Source organism: Ictidomys tridecemlineatus, chromosome 12 (assembly GCF_052094955.1).
Source record: "Ictidomys tridecemlineatus isolate mIctTri1 chromosome 12, mIctTri1.hap1, whole genome shotgun sequence".
In the NCBI taxonomy this organism is placed as follows: Eukaryota; Metazoa; Chordata; class Mammalia; order Rodentia; family Sciuridae; genus Ictidomys; species Ictidomys tridecemlineatus.
Genome location: NC_135488.1, coordinates 84,222,765 through 84,238,916, shown reverse-complemented (window position 1 = coordinate 84,238,916; position 16,152 = coordinate 84,222,765). Strand labels below are relative to the sequence as shown.

General features: G+C 34.9%; 1 protein-coding gene across 7 annotated transcripts in view; it reads left to right on the top strand.

Annotated features, from left to right (window-relative positions):
* The window catches only part of Socs5 (suppressor of cytokine signaling 5), a 57,009-nt gene that overhangs the window by 1,223 nt on the left and 39,634 nt on the right, over positions 1-16,152 (top strand). Inside the window, exon 1 of one of the 7 annotated variants that reach the window (XM_078029258.1) lies at positions 541-561. The exons of the other annotated variants lie outside the window; for them this stretch is intronic. The gene's annotated coding sequence lies outside the window, so the exon portion shown is untranslated. Of the gene's footprint in view, positions 1-540; positions 562-16,152 lie in introns of those variants that run through there. 7 annotated transcript variants of the gene reach the window in all.

Here is a 16,152-nt window from a genome sequence, read left to right as displayed (position 1 = left end):
GACATTTTCTTTTGGCATTTCAACCCCATAGGTGGCTTGTCGCTGGACTTGGTCAGTGATCCTTTATATTAAATTGTCTATATATATTTGATGGTATTTTGTCAGTTACTAGTTTTGCTGGACATACTTATAACTACACCTTAAAATTCTTGTAGCAGACACTCTATACTAGTGACTTACTTCCCTATTTAGTGTTTAGTCTGAACTGTACTGTTATAATTTGCCACTAACTTCTATTCTAGAAGTTTAATTCATGCTTTTTCTTTTGTTTCTTTACAAGGTCATGCAAAATTAAAATATTTTAAAACTTCTATGAAATATATAGTTTAAGTGTTGAATTGGGAAGATATTGGTAAGCTAACAGCTTACCAAGAAATTGAGTTCTGACAGTTGGGACTCTTTTGTCAAATGCATAATTTTAATTTTAAAAATCTTATATTTACATAACACTTTTGAGAATGGACTGGGAACAGAGGCAAGGATTACCAAGATTAGGCAGTGGCTGTTCACAGAGTCTACCTTTGTGGCAGTCCAAGAAGATTCTTCGTTTCACTGAAAAGAGTAAGCTAATAACTACACTTCTAGATCTTTCTTTTTCTTTCTTTCTTCTAATGTTTGTGTGTATTTGTGTGTGTACTGAGGATTGAAACCAGGGTCACTTTACCACTGAGCCACATCCCCAGCCCTTTTTATTTTTTATTTTGCTGGGCCTGGCAAAGTTGCCCAGGCGGGCCTCCCACTTGGGATCCTCCTGCCACAGCCTCTCAGGTTGCTGGGATTACAGCAATCACCATTTGCACCTGGGTTTAATTTTTTATTCTCTTAATCATGAATATTACTAATTCCTTATATTTGTTGCATACTCTACAGTTTACAAAATGAAAGCTCATTGATTAGGGAGTACTTAAACATAATTTTGAAAAATTTCTAGATCATACTTTGCCCTTTAATTCATCAGAAAAAACATTTCTGCAATAAGGTGCTGTAATGTTTTTGGTTGGCTTTCTAGTTCTTGAATAACTAATGAATAGTCATGTATTTTTTTTTTATCCCTATTGTCCTTGAATTTTACTATTTGTCCTTAGGGAGAATGTACTGGCATACAAAACAGTAGCCTAAAATATTGAAACCTAACACCTTTTAAAGTGTCTCCTCCATTATTCACCTTGAGAATTATCTATGGCAAACCAGTTGTTGGGAAGACTCTTTTCTCACCTTGATTAAATTGGTCTGTTTTCTCCTGTTGTAGAACTAAGAATAATAATGCTTACTGGCTATGAAGTAATGATAATAACTAAAAAGAACGAGAATGCAAACCTTGGAAAAGATGTATGTGTATGAGTCATATTTTTTTTAGAGTTGGAAGAGTAGGCCATGGAGATGATTGTTTTGCAGATCAGGAAACTAAGGCCCAGAACAGTTGAAGGGACTAAATTGTTGGTTAAGTGCTGGAGCCAGGATTAGTGGGCAGAGTTTCTGGACTCCAGGCAAGAGTTTTTTCTGCTTTATCACATTCACACTATTTATTTCTAAAGTATTCTAGTGCCAACTGTAAATAGTTTTTGGATTATTTGTGATGATGTTCTCTTCTAAGGATGGAGAAATTTGGTTGAATGCTGTCTTTGTGAAATGATGTAAAGTTGGATGAGCTTTTTATTCTGAATTTTAAAACAATTTGCTGCATTGTTGGTGGGAATGCTGATAGTTTTCTCATTGGAAAGAGATAAACTATCATGTAGATTAAAATATTAGATGAACATCTCAGAGTAGTCTAGCAGTGTAAAATTTTTATGCTAAAACTAATTGCTTAAAATTTTAGAATTCAAAGGCTTTCATATTTTTAAAGTGAATTATATGAAAATTATTATTCGTAGTGTGAGGTTTTGTTATGTTAAATTTTATGGAGAACAGTAGTAGAATTATAGATAGTTATGAAAGCATAATTTTTATCATATTATAGAGAAAGGATTTGTTTCTCAGCCACTTAACATGACTCTCAGACAAGTGAGTTAACTACTGTGTGCCTAGGTTTCATCATATGTAAAGTGTGGTTATTGAAAGTACCTGCCTCATAGCATAGTAGTGAAGATTAATTATACCTAGCAATAGTAAGGGCACAGTAAATACTAGACATTACTTTCTGTGGTTCATTAGGTATAAGTAGGCATTGTATGTTCATTTGTTTCCTTGGTGTTATCTCAGTCACTTTCAGGCTACAAAAAAATTCCCATGTAAATACATGGTCAATAATTGTCTGCCTTAAGGGGCACTTAGTGCAAATGATGTTCTCTTGGTTTTTTGTTATTGTCCTTCTCCTTCCTCTGCTTACCTTGAACCTTAATTAGAGCTGCATATCAAGTTAGAGTTAATGTGTCTTTTTTTTTTTCTGAATACTGTGTGAGATTAAAATATGCCACCAAAGTGTGCTTCTTTGGCATATTTCCAGATGGCTATTCCGAGTGGCTAGAGATACAGGAATAGCTCTGAAAAGCTGTCCCTTTGTGGGGGAGAGTTGCATCTGTAGAGGAAACCCACATTAGTGAAATAAACAGCTCTGCAAACAGGCTTTCTGTAAGGCTTTATTATCTGGGTTTAGGAAAGATCATAAGACTCCCCACTTCCCTCTAAGACCCCAGTGTTTCCACAGAATGTTACATATTATTTTGAGGCTATTACCTGAGATACTTTATGTGTATGGGGCAACATCTTTGTTCCCAGTGCATTTCTTCTCTTTACCCTGAGATAACCTGTTGTTATTATTGCCCCTTCTTTTTTGACATCCCCCAGGCTCCCAGGCTCCTGTTCCTTTCTGCTGAGAATACTATTTGAACTTCAACCATCAGGCTTCTTTTAAAAATGTTTGTGGTGCTAGGGATTGAATCCAGGGCCTGTGCATGCAAGCCAAGTGCTCTACCATTAAGCTATACCCCCAGCTCAGGCCCTTTTTTGAGTGTCACGTTTTGTATGGTGCCCTAATAATTATATTATTGCACATAAATAATTTTGTATGCCATTTCTTATAATGCCAATCTATTATCAGTTTATTTTATAGACTTAAATATCAAACTGTGGAAGGGGGAATGTCATTCTTTTCTACAATGTCATTGGGAGACCTTGCTGCATTTTCATTAATCTAGAGTGAAAATGTTAATTGTTGATTTGCAGGTGTTCTAGTTAAAATGCAGTCAGTTTTAGAGGCCTGCTAGATAAGCTTAAGTAAGGAAGTCAGGAATTTATAAGGTCTGTTAGTGAGTGATTGCACCTTTTCTGCCAGTGGAACCATGGGAAAAAAAAATCATTGAATCTTGTTTTAAGTGAATGTTTTGATTGCTTTAGTCATTAAATTTTTAGGTTTAAATGATACAATTTGTGTAATTCCAGTTTTATAACATAGTTCTTTTTACTTTGATGTAACCCAAGTCCAACTAATTTAAAGAACCTTGTGGTTTAGCAGATGTTTCTGATGGTGACAGTTGGAGTCATTAGCTATCTCAGAATTCTTTAATTGTGTGTCACCTAAGATGGTGGATTTCTTCAGTTCTGCCTTCTCAGTTTCTTCTATTGCTATTATAGCACTCTTCTTCCATTTGTGGTCCTCTTCGATTTTCATTCATTTTTGCAGCTTTTTCCTTCTGATAACATCTTTGCCTCCTGTCTCAACATGTATCTTATTATCTGTTACACACATGCTTAATTTTTAATGGCTTTTTGAACATTAATTTCTGCTAATTTTTAAATGTATTTCACTTTTTAAAAAATATTATTTTGTGATGAACCTTTTACTTATTTATATGTGGTGCTGAGAATCGAACCCAGTGCCTCACGCGCATGCTAGGAGAGTGTTCAATCACTGAGCCACAACCCCAGCTCTTTCACTTTCTTTTAATTTCCCTTATTTTTGGAATTTCATCAAACTGAGTTCATTTTATACTCGAGGGATGAAAATCAGAAAATAAGTTATAGCCCCAAAGTAACTTTGTTATGCTAATAGTAGAGTCATACTGTTTGTTGTTCTGGATGTCAAGCAGCCATCCCATTGGTGGTACTTAAGATGATAAGTATATGGATCACTTTAGTCCTAGGTGATGCTAACAGAGCTAAGAGTTACATGAAGCTTTCAAAAGTCTTTAGGCATGTAGCTCAGTGGTACAGCACTTGCCTCACATGGATGAGATCCTGGATTTGGTCCTTAGTACTGCTAAGTAAATAAATAAATAAATGGTTTATATGGTCATATTTTTCTTCCACTGCAAAATGACCAGCTCCTGATGTTATTTTGATTAATTATTATAAGAATTAGAGATTATCATGATTTATTGGATACTTATTGGATTCATGGCATGCATTTAGAGATTTTGAAGAACCAAGACATGCAGATACTTTCTTCAGGCCTGTGACATATTTTAATTATGTGAATACATTATTTAGTTAAATATGAGTGTAGAATAAATCAGAAATACCATGTCATATTAAAATATAACCCCTATTCATTTTCTCATTAGGTTAGTGTTAGGCATTGTGATTAGTTATTCAGGGTACATGGACCGAGTATATGTAGACCATGTGGATTACATTTTTAGCTTTGGTGCGGTCCTAGAGAATGAAAGAGGGAAAAATATGAAGTATTCACCTGATGCAGTGTAATTCTTCACCTACATTAGCCAACTATTCCTTTTTTAAAATTTTTGTTGTTGATAGACATTTATTTTATTTACTTATTTTCATGTGGTACTGAGAATTGAATCCACTGCCTCACCTATGCTAGGCAAGTGCTCTACCACTGAGCCACAGCCTCAGTCCCAACTATTCTACTTTTAAGGAAGGAAAAGGTGTTTTGTATCTGATTAGAGCAAAATAATCTTGAAAGGGTAATTAAGCTGGATTATTGACTCATGTTAATGTTGAATAAATTTGCATCTAAGCAGTTTAAATGGAAATTAATTGCTTGCCTTTACATATAGGTGAAAAATTCTACATAATGATTTTAGAGAGGCTGTAATGATACTGTTAAGAAATATAGTATAGGGCTGGGGATGTGGCTCACCTGGCATGCGTGCAGTCCGGGTTCAATCCTCAGCACCACATACAAACAAAGATGTTGTGTCCGCCGAAAACTAAAAAATAAACATTAAAAAATTTCTCTCTCTCTCTCTCTAAAAAAAAAAAGAAAAGAAAAGAAAAGAAAAGAAATATAGTATAGTGAGAATATATCCACAGCGTTTTATATGATGTTCAACACTGTGGAAATCAAAATATGCCACTCCTAACATATATATCTGGCATATTTTGAGAGGTTATTTAGAGAAACTGCAAACACCGAAATAGTTTTGAAGAGCTGTTCTTTGTAAAAGAAAATTTACATCTAGAAAGGAAATATGCACTAGTAAACTATGGCTTACCTTCTCTGAGGTCTCCTTATCTGCTGAAGGAGAATCTAGGAAAGATCATATCACAGGAAAAGAGATTAGAGGTCTGTACCTCTTACTGACAGAGATTGCCACAGGCCCTAACCTTTTCTTTTAAGGGTAGCTCAAACTACCTGAGAGGCTTTATCTGCACAAGCCAATCTGTTATTAACTATGCATTGCCCCATCCCATGGCTTTTTGACACCTACCCCCAAGAAACCCCAAACCCCTATTTATCCAGTACATGTACTGTCAGCCCTCTTTATGTACAGGTTCTTCATCTGTGTATTCCACCAACCTCACATCAAAAATATTTGGGGCCTTGCATGGTAGCAGTGTGCCTATAATTCCCCCTACACAGGAGGCTGAGGCAGGAGGACCAAGTTCAAGGCCAGCCTCAGAAACTTAGTGAGACCCTTGCCCAGAATAAAAAAATAAAAAGGGCTGGAAATGTAGCTCAGTGGTAGCACCCTGATTTAAATCTCCAGTACTGCCAAAGGAAATATTTGGAAAGTTACATCTATCTGTACTGAACATGTATAGACCCTTTTTGTCATTGTTTCATAAATAGTACCATATAACAACTATATTTTATTAGGTATTATAGAGGATGTGCTTAGGTTATGTTTGCATATACTATGCCATTTTAATAAAGGACCTGAGCATCTGCAGTGTTTGATATCCTAGGAGTGGAGAGTGTCCAATTCCCCTCTGATAGCAAGAGATGACTGTAGATTCTAAAGCTAAAGAATTAACTCACTAAACATTAAATATAACCTGTTAGGAGAAGTCCAGGTACTTTCTTAAGGTTAAAGTATGTGTGTAGCCAAATGGGGAGCTGATTTATTTGGTTATTTATTTAGTCTTTGATTTTGGCTATTTACATAAGATAGCAGTCTAACCTCATTATCCTTCAGGTGATCAATGCTAGGACCAGTTTTATTAATGTTTAAAAAATGATTTAAAAGACACACTGGCAGTGAAAATTGCCAGATTTGTAGCTGACACCATGTGCTATTCCAGGTAGTTAAAAGCCAAGCCAACAAGGAGAAGCTACAGGAGCATCCATTGATGAGTGACACAGAACAAGATAATGTATTTAGGAGGAGATATTCCAAATTATATTTATAGGACCTGAGTTGTGACCCAGGAAGGTGATCCAGAAAATTTGTAGATAACTACCTTGAAGGCATTTATTGTAGTTGTCGCTGAGCCACAAAGTCCAAGAATCTGTTGAGGGTGGTTGGGCATGGGTCTGAAAGCACAAATGATGTTGTACATACATAAAAATAATTATAAAGAGGATTACCATTTTTAATTATTATGTTCCAGGCTAAGTGATTTATAGTCTTTTCATTTAATTCTCTTAATAATTCTGAAAGGTAGGTGGCTTATTACATTTTATAGAAGAGGAAATTTGACTCAGGGAAAATACGTGACTTTCCCAAGTCAGCAGTTATGTGGTAGATTAGGGACTAGGGCTCTAGGCTTTTGATTGTTAATCCTGAATATCTCCCAGGATGTTAGTAGGCATCTCTTAAAACTTCTGATAGTTTTAATTTAGGACTTCTGAAGTGCTCCTTAACTCCTTGCTGTGTTTAGCTTTGGATGTCAGTTACCAAAAGGATAGTGTCTAAATACTTGGAGAGGATTTAGAGACATTCTTTAAATTTTTCCTTTTAAATGAAAGATGGGGATATTTTGGTGTAGTTTTACCCCGTTGTAATTGGCATGTAATTTCTGGCTACCCATAAGACATTTCTCCCCCTGACTTACAAAATGCTGGATTATTAATAATCATTAATAAAGATAACATTAATTAGCAAGGAAAATATTGTTTAGTAGAAAAAGTCATCAGGGTAGTAGTCTAGAGACCTGGGTTCTTCTACTGGTATAAAACAATGAAGTGAAAAACATTAGAATACAGGCATAACATTCTTGTTCTTGGAGTAGAGAAATGCTTGAGCCATGTCTTGAGAGACGGGCAAGTGATGGAGTTAGAGTTGTAGGTAGAGAGTAGAGCAGCATATTTTGGAATCCCAGAAAATTAGTTTGTAAAACCAAGTGAGTAGGTATGTATGAAAATTCTTTGTAAATTTTAAATGCTGTTCAAATGAGAGTGATAAAGAAATCCTTTTGTTCTTGTAAAGGATAGACAATGAGAATGCAGTGAAAACTGGTGGCAGGAAAGAAAAAGAGTAGAAACAGCAGAAGTGATATTAAAGATGAAAGGAAAAAAGATGTGAAGAAAATAGTTTGCTTTGTGTCTGCTGTATTTAAAACGTTTGTAACTAAAGAATTATAACAATATACTGTTAAGGAAGAAATTTAGCAGGTAGTTTAAACATGTTATTCGCTTTTCCATTTAGGCTACATTGACCATGTTAATAAGGCCAGGAGTATGGGCTAATTGAGAGTTGGCTGTATTATCTGATTGTTTCGTCACTCATTACTTCTGTACAGGTTAGTTAATGACTTTAAATAGTAGGGTGCTCATAAAAATAAATAAACTGGACTGAGTTACTATGTATTCTGGGTTATTAAAAATGAAAGGGCATAGTGTGTTTAAAGAGAAGAGTGAAGTTTGATCTTTCTAAGTGAGTGCAAAAGAAAATTAGGAAATCATATTAGGACCAGGGTAGAATGGAAACAAATGTGAAGAGTCTTTTATGCCATACTAGGAGTTTGGATTTTTATTTCGTTTTGTAGGTGGGGAAATGACACAAACAGTTTTGTGTTTTAGAAAAGTAATCATAAGCATAATAAAGAAAATGGGCTGGAGGAAAAGATATTGGGGCCATTTACTCACCAAATAATTATTGAACAAAGAATACATATCACAGGCCGAGTGAATGAGGCAAATTCTCTCTGGCTTCTGATAGGTAGATCTCAATGAAGGATGCCATTTAAGGCTCTGCCATATTTCAGGAAAGAGATTATATGATGATTTGAATTAAGAAATTTATAGTGCAGATAGAAACAACCTCTTACTTCAGAAAAACTTAGGATATTTAAGTCTCCAGACTTTGTTAGTATTGGAGGTTATAGAAGTTGAGGATGAGCCTATGGTCCCTCATTTGGCAGTAGGATAAGATGGACAAATTTGTCAGAAGAGGAGTACTGAATTTACATTCTGACGAGTGATGGTGCTTTTTAGATAAGTAACAGTATGACCAAGATATCATTGAATGTATAGGTTTATATCAGGAATGTGGTCAGTTTTCTATATATGATTTGGAATTTATATATTTATAGTTGAAAATCACAAAATTGTACAAATAATAACCAAACTTTCTACACTATAATACATTCATAACAAAAAGTAACTTGCATTTCTTGCACTTACTTCAAGAATGTAAACATTTGAAAGTATTTACCTATTATCTATCATGTAGCCTTACAAAAAAAAATGTAAAATATGCATCAGAACCAGAAATAGTTTAGTGTCTGAGAAACAGTGTATTGGAGTTTTCCTTCCTCGGTGGCCTGAGTAGCTATGCAGTTATAGTACAGGGGCTGCTCAGAAAATATAGCTCCTTATTCCTCACTGCAGTTTCTTTTTAGAATTCCTATTTGCTTTCTTGGGCTGTAAAGGTAGTCTGAACAGAGGCTGAAACTCAAGAGTCTTTTTCATCATCTTTAAAATCTATTCCAGAGCATCCTTAACCCACCAGGTGTTTTTTTTGTTGTTGTTGTTGTTTGCCTCTTTCCTTCCTATCCTTCCAGCACTTTAGAGCGTAGGACCCTGGCAACTCGAAGAAGGAAAAGTAAAGATAGTATGAGAGGAAGAACTACAGATTGTTGTAACTCTGCAGCTGTTGAGGGCCACAGCCCAGTCGGGATGACGCATGACATTTTGCCAGAAGGAAGTGGTTGAGAGGTGATGCCAGCAAGCCTTTGAGATGATGATGCTAAGCTGTGTATTCAATTGTATATAGACCTTTACTGTCTGGCAATAGGGCAGCTCTTGCTGCCTTGGGCACCCGCTACTTTGGAGTTCCCGTTGAGTTCTTGAGGATCCGGGAGGGTAGGCCCGGAGCCCTGGGGAGAGCTGAGAGAGTTTCCAGGGAGTGTGCGTGGAGTGCTGGTGGAGTTTGGGCAATAAAGTTTGTTCCTGCTTGAGTGGCTCGTGATTTGTGCCCAGCCAGACTGCGGCATGCAGTTCTCCCCTAAAAGTTCTCTATAAGCCAGGGGATGGAGTTGGTGAGTCATTAAAATGAGATGTCCAGTTTCAGTTTCATCTGTTAAGGGTAAGATTTTTTTAAGTGCTGAGAGGAATGTGGGGAAAAAAATCTAATGTAGGTGATTGAGCACTTAAAAGAGGCAGAAAGATAAGACTGCACAGTGAAAAAAGTAGGAAGATACTTTTAAGATGTGGGGGAAACAGTACCAAGAAAGAATATTAAGGAAAAAAAGCAAAGGAACTGGTGAGCAAAATTCCATATCTAAAATGCATAGTTTTAAGTTGGGATTAATAAGAAATTATTTATATGATTGAAGGCTATGTTAGCTTTTCATCACTATAATAAAATATCTGAGATAACCAGCTTGTAAAGAGAGGGTTTTTCCTGGAGCACAGTTTTAGAGGTTTCAGCCTGTGATTTGTTGGTGCTTTGGGCCTGTAGTGAGTGAGGTAGTATATAATGGCAGGAGCATGTGGCATAACAAAACTACTTATGACCACGAAGCAAAGAAGAGAGGAATAGATTAATGTCCCACAGTCTCCCTTGAGGTCATACCCTCAGTGACCGAAGGACCGCCACAGAAGGTCCCATCTCTTAAAAATTTCTACCACTTCCCAGTAGTGCCATAGGGACCAAGCCTTTTGATACCTGTGCCTTGAGGGTCATTCAAGATCTGAACTAGCAGTTTGAATTGGAATTAATAAGAAATTAATAGTAGTTAGATGATTGAAGACCAAGGTTGGAATTGGAACTCCTTCTAGTATATAAGTAGAATTAAACTGAACAGAAGTGGTAATGTAACTTAAATAGCAATTTAGCACTTAAATGACAACTTTATATATAGTTCATAATGTATACAGCACTGATTACTTAATTTTTATCTAAATCCTGTGTGTGTGTGTGTGTGTGTGTGTGTGTGTGTGTGTGTGTGTCTATGAATAAGCAAAATTTTGAGTTTGATGAAGTCCTATTTTATGCAAGTGTTTTCTGGGTCCTGAGTTCCCCCACAGTTGTGAAGATAGTCTGTTTCTTTCCACATGCTTTACAGTGATAACTTTTATTCTTAGGTCTATGAACTGTCTTGGATTGTGTAGTGAGGCTGAAGTATTAGTTGTAGTTAAATGTTTTCCTCCATGTAGATAGCTAGTTATTTCAGAAAAATTTATTCAAAAGGCTTTCCTTTCCCAATAGTTGCTTTAGTCAAAGATCAGTTGACAAAATAATTGGGTTGGTTCTATACTGTGTTTGGTTTGTTTCAGTTTGTCAGTTTTTCTGTCTTCATACCAACATGCCATTGTCTTGATTAACATAGTTTTATTTGTCCTGAAATAGAGTAATGTAAACCCTCCAATTTTGTTATTTTTTTTTCCGCCCTCAGGATTGTTTAGGCTTTTCTAGATACTGTGCATTTTCATATAAATTTTGGAATCAGCTTATCAACATCTACAAAAAAACCTACTGAAATTTTTAATAGAGGTGCACTGACTATGAAATTGGAGAGAAATGACATTTTAGCAGTAATTTTTTCAATCCATTAACAGAGTGTATCTGTTTAATTTCTTGAGCAATGTAATGTACTTTTTGTGGGTGTATTATTTTAATCAAATTTGTGAAATCCTTGTCTTCAAATTTTTTATTTTCCAAGTATCTTTTTTTGCTCTTCAGACTCTAGTCCCACATGTGAGCAGCCACTCATAGGTAACTGAGATTCTGTCCATTTTTCTTGCAGTCTCTTTCTCTTTCATTCAGTTTAGAAAATTTCTGTTGCCCTCTCAAGTACATTGATTTTTTTTTAAACTTTTCCTTTGTCTAATTTGCTGTAATGCCTGTCAAAGTTAATTTTTTATGTTAGATATTCTTTTCACTTCTAGAATTGTGTGGTTCCTTTTTTATATGTACAGTTTCCATTCTGTTGAGACTTTTTGTTGTTGCTCATTATGTTGATGTTTTTGAGTCTTTGAACTCTTCTGTAATTAAAATCTGTGTATTCATTTTAACCATTTTTATGTTATTTTTATGTTATTATTTTCATAATTTATGTTAGTATTTTCTGGGTCCTGAATTAACCCACAGTTGTGAAAATAGTCTTGTGTTTCCTTCCAGATGCTTTATAGTGATAACTTATTTTAAAGTTGTGAACTGCTTTGGATTATGTAGTGGGTCCTGCCATATCTGGGTCCTGATTATAGGTTATAATTGCTTTTTCTTATATTTTATTAATTTTCATGGATTTATGATGTCTTTTTTTTTTCAGGTGGGTTGATCTTTCTTTATTACTGTTTTGTTCTGGCGGGCAATCAACTTGATTTTCAAATTTTGTTTAAGGGTTTTTGGTTTTAAGGATTTTTGTTTGTCTTGGGCAGTTCTACAAGAACTAAACTTTAGTTTAGGACTAGTTGATGATCACGATGTCCTTTCTTGCATCTCCTTTGATTGCCCCCATGTATTGGTCAGGCTTTATTTGCCCTACCTGGTAGGGACTGAGTGATCCCAACAGTATTTGAACTCTGTGAGTTCTTGAATGAGATCTTCCCAGTATTTGTTATTTTCTTGAGCATTTTTCTCTGTCTAGTCTTGTGGAGTTACACAGCATACCTACACAGATAGGTATGTGGCTAGAGACTCAAGAAGGTCTCTTTTGCAGATTTTTGAAACGTTTTCTCTGTAGCTTTTTCCTTTGTGGTACTCTGCCCTGTGGATTCTTGCTGCTTTAGTGTGCTACAAAGTCTTTTCTGGCTCCTCAACTCAGTCAGATTCTTTTTGGCCCTCCCTGCCTTTCTCCTTGTCTCTCTCCTTTCCTCCCTTCCTTCCTTGTGGTTCCAGGCAGAAAGCTGGAAAATCATAGAATTGCTTCATTTATTTTCCTTCTTTCAGGAAGGAATTACGTTTTCACACTGCCTCTTATCTAATGTCTTAAAACTATTATTTGGTATTTTGTCTAATTTTCTGCTTGCTTGTAATGGGAGGACAATTATTGCCTTATGACCAGAAGTCAAAGTCTTTTGCCTTAATGAAGTTACATACCAATGTAAACTCGTTGTAAATTGAAAATATGGTTGTCAAAAATGCATATAATACATTTCACCTATTGAATATGATAGTACACTGTGGAGTGTTGGTTGTTCACCCTTGAGGTTGTGGCTCTCTGCTTCTGTCCAGCATCAACAGGGTATCCTACTACATTTTCCTTGCTTAGGAAAAGATCAAGTCAAAGTATTGATTTTAATGAATGTGAAACATTATTTTTCACACCACTGTCAAAAAAGTCATAAGTTGAACCATCATAAATTGGGGACCATCTGAACTGCCCACATTTATTGTTGTTTGTAGTAGCAGGTTTAGCCCAGCATCACTTACTGCATCATAACCTGAAATGGAAATACAGAAATTTTAGCTTTTCTTCATAAAAATGGTATAGTTTTGGTATTTTGTGCTTTTTAGGGTATGACTTGATTTTTAAAATATAGCATCTTTTGATTTTCAGTCAATATAGAGAGGTACAAAGGAGGAAAAAAATCTTTTGAAAAAGGAAAAATAACTAAATATTCTAAAACACAAGAGTTTATGATAGCTATTTGACATCATTTCAGATTTTTTTTAATTGAAAATATCTACATAGAAGAGTAATTTTATTTAAAACTTTAAAAAGAGAAACTTGTATTCTTTTTATTAAAAATACTTAAGTTTAATTAACGAAGGTAAATTGTTAAACAGAAACAATCTGGGAAAAATTGCTCAACCACAGATAAATATTTAATTACTGAAAGAGCTATCACTTCCTAAAAGATCTTCCTCTAAGCTTAAGAAATAAGTTTTCGGAAAAAGTCTAAAAGGTTAAAGTCATTATGTCATTAACTGCATGCTCCAATAGATCTCTCACATAAAAAGGGTCAAGTGTTGGCATATACTGGTACAACTTTCTAAATGGCAATTTGGCAGTATTCAGAATCCTTTAAAATTTTTATACTCTTTGCCCCAAAATTGCATTTTCAGGAATTGATTCTAAGGAAATAAAAGATGCACACAAATGTATACGTGTGTTATTTATTCATCACGATGGCACTTATAATGTTAAAAAATTAGAAATTTAATCTTAAATGATTAAAATTATGCTGTGGCAGTATAACCATACCATTAAACAATTACAAATGATATTCCTTAAAATTTTTGTTTAGTGTACTGATTATAATAATTGTCAGGAGATTAAAAAATTATGAGTATTAGGATATTTAATGGTAGAATAAAGTTTTCACTAATGTAAAAAATAGGTTGATACTTTTGAAATCCTTAAAAGGAAACATTTACTTTTAAAAGTAAGATGTAAACTTTGAATAGATTTTTTTAAATCATCTTGTACTATTTAATATTTTTTTACTTTTTCCATAATAAGCATATACTGTGTTCATAATCATCCAAAGAACATACTTTTAATATTTAAATTCTTATAAAATTAATGTTTGGGAGGATAAGGAAAGAATTTAAGTGAACTTAGTTTTTTATTATCTTGATGCCTTTTTTCCACTTTTGCAGATAGTTTAGCTTCAACTTTTTTTTTAGTTTTAATGAGACATTTATTCTTACACATTTAATATGTATCCTAAATGTTTCTCAAATTAAAACAATTTCTCATGTCTCATACTGTAATATTGAATTTCCATCAGACACATCATTATGCACTTGAAGAAGTATAATATCGCCCCCCCCCCCCCCAAGAGCTGTTTTGAAGAAGTTTTGGTCTTGCTTTCTTGGCCACTATTTGTAATCCCCTCATTGCAGGTGTTTATGTCCTTATGTTAAAGAAAGAACAAAAGTCAAAGTCTGTATTATTCTAAATAGTATACCTTATTTGGTGGCTATCCCTTTCATCTTAAGCATATGAACCTAGTACTCTGCAGGAAGCTTCAAATACTTTGCTGTATATAGAACCTGTTAGAAATCCAGAGAAGAGCAGTTATAGCACAAGCCTGTAATCTCAGTAGCTCGAGAGGCTGAGACAGGAGGATTGGGAGTTCAAAGCCAGTCTCAGCAAAAAAAAAAAAAAAAAGGCACTAAGCAAATCAGTGGGTGTTAAACAACTCAGTGAGATCCTGTCCCTAAATAAAATATGAAATAGGGCTGAGAATGTGGCTTTAGTGGTCAAGTGCCCTTGAGTTCAATCCCTGGTCATCCCCCACACTCCCCCAAAAGAAAGAAATACAGAGAAGAAAGTAATGAACAAATAAGTTAACTCCATAGAGGCACCATTCATACACCATTCATCGATTCTGAGAATTACTTTAATATAAACTCTTTAGACTGTTCCTTAGCAAATGTAGACCCAGAACTCATTTGGGTGTGGGAGATGTACTTCAGTCTAAGCAAACTCAGAGAAGACTAATATAAAAAACAGAGACTAATATAAAAAGCTTTTAAAATTTATACTAAGATTAAACAAGCCATGATAGTCTGGTGGCATACATCTTTATTGTAAGACTATCTCCCAAAAAGATTTTTGAGTGATTGGGTCCACTGATCAGAGCTTACTGATGCTTTTCTGAAAGCTTGAGACAGTGATTTGTTATTCTACTTTATTGTTAGGCTTTGTGAAGGGTTCTGAAGTTGTAGACAAAGTATTTAACCTGTTGAGCCTCAAGTTTTTAATTATTAAAGTAGTAATAACTATCTACCTTATAGAATTGTTGAGAATTAAATAAAACAATCCATGTAAAATGACTGGTACAGTGCCTAGCAGATATCCTCTTCATTGTTCAGATTATTTGATTTCTTCTACTTCTAGATTTGAAGTCTAGAATTTAAGAAAGTGTACTTGATCTTTCCTTGTTCCCTGCAGATGTTTCTGGGAACTCAACTGTTTTGGTATTACAGAGGCACTAATGTCACTTGATTTACAAGAGTATCATTGTTTGGAGTAGAAATTTTTACTCAATCTAGTTAAGAATTATGATGAATTTTTACATATATTATGTTTTACTGATATATTTAGTAAGAATCTTTATTTTAAGGAATTTAGTTGTGCTTGCTTTTCTAATTTGGCATTTCTAAAACAACTGGATGTTTCTTGTAAAACAAAGAAGTATATGTTCAGATAACAATGTTATGTTAATAAGCTGTTTTTACTTATAACTGACAAATTTGTTAGTTTTTTGTTCTATGGTTAGTGTTTTTAAATTCATTATATTTGTAGATTATGATATTGTAAGGGATCTGGTCCAATTCTCTGGGATTATAGAGATAGAACCAGAGTGAAATTAAGCCAGATAGCTGATACATCCTAGGGGGTCCTTGGGACTGTGAGGTGCCAGTGCAGTTGGGCCCAGGTCAGGGAGGCCATTGATGTAAGTGTTTATCTCTGGAGCAAACAAGGAGAATAGCCAACTTTTCCTTTTGAGTGTCAGCATCTTTTCTTTTGCATCTCTGTGAGAAGGTAGTATTGAATTTAAGTAGCAAGACTGCTGTCCCAAGGTGCAAACATCCTGAGTGAGTCCCTCCAGGATGGAGCCCCTGCCTGCCCCTCCTTTCTTGTTTAGTCAAATTCAAGTCAGAGATGAAATAACAGATGTCC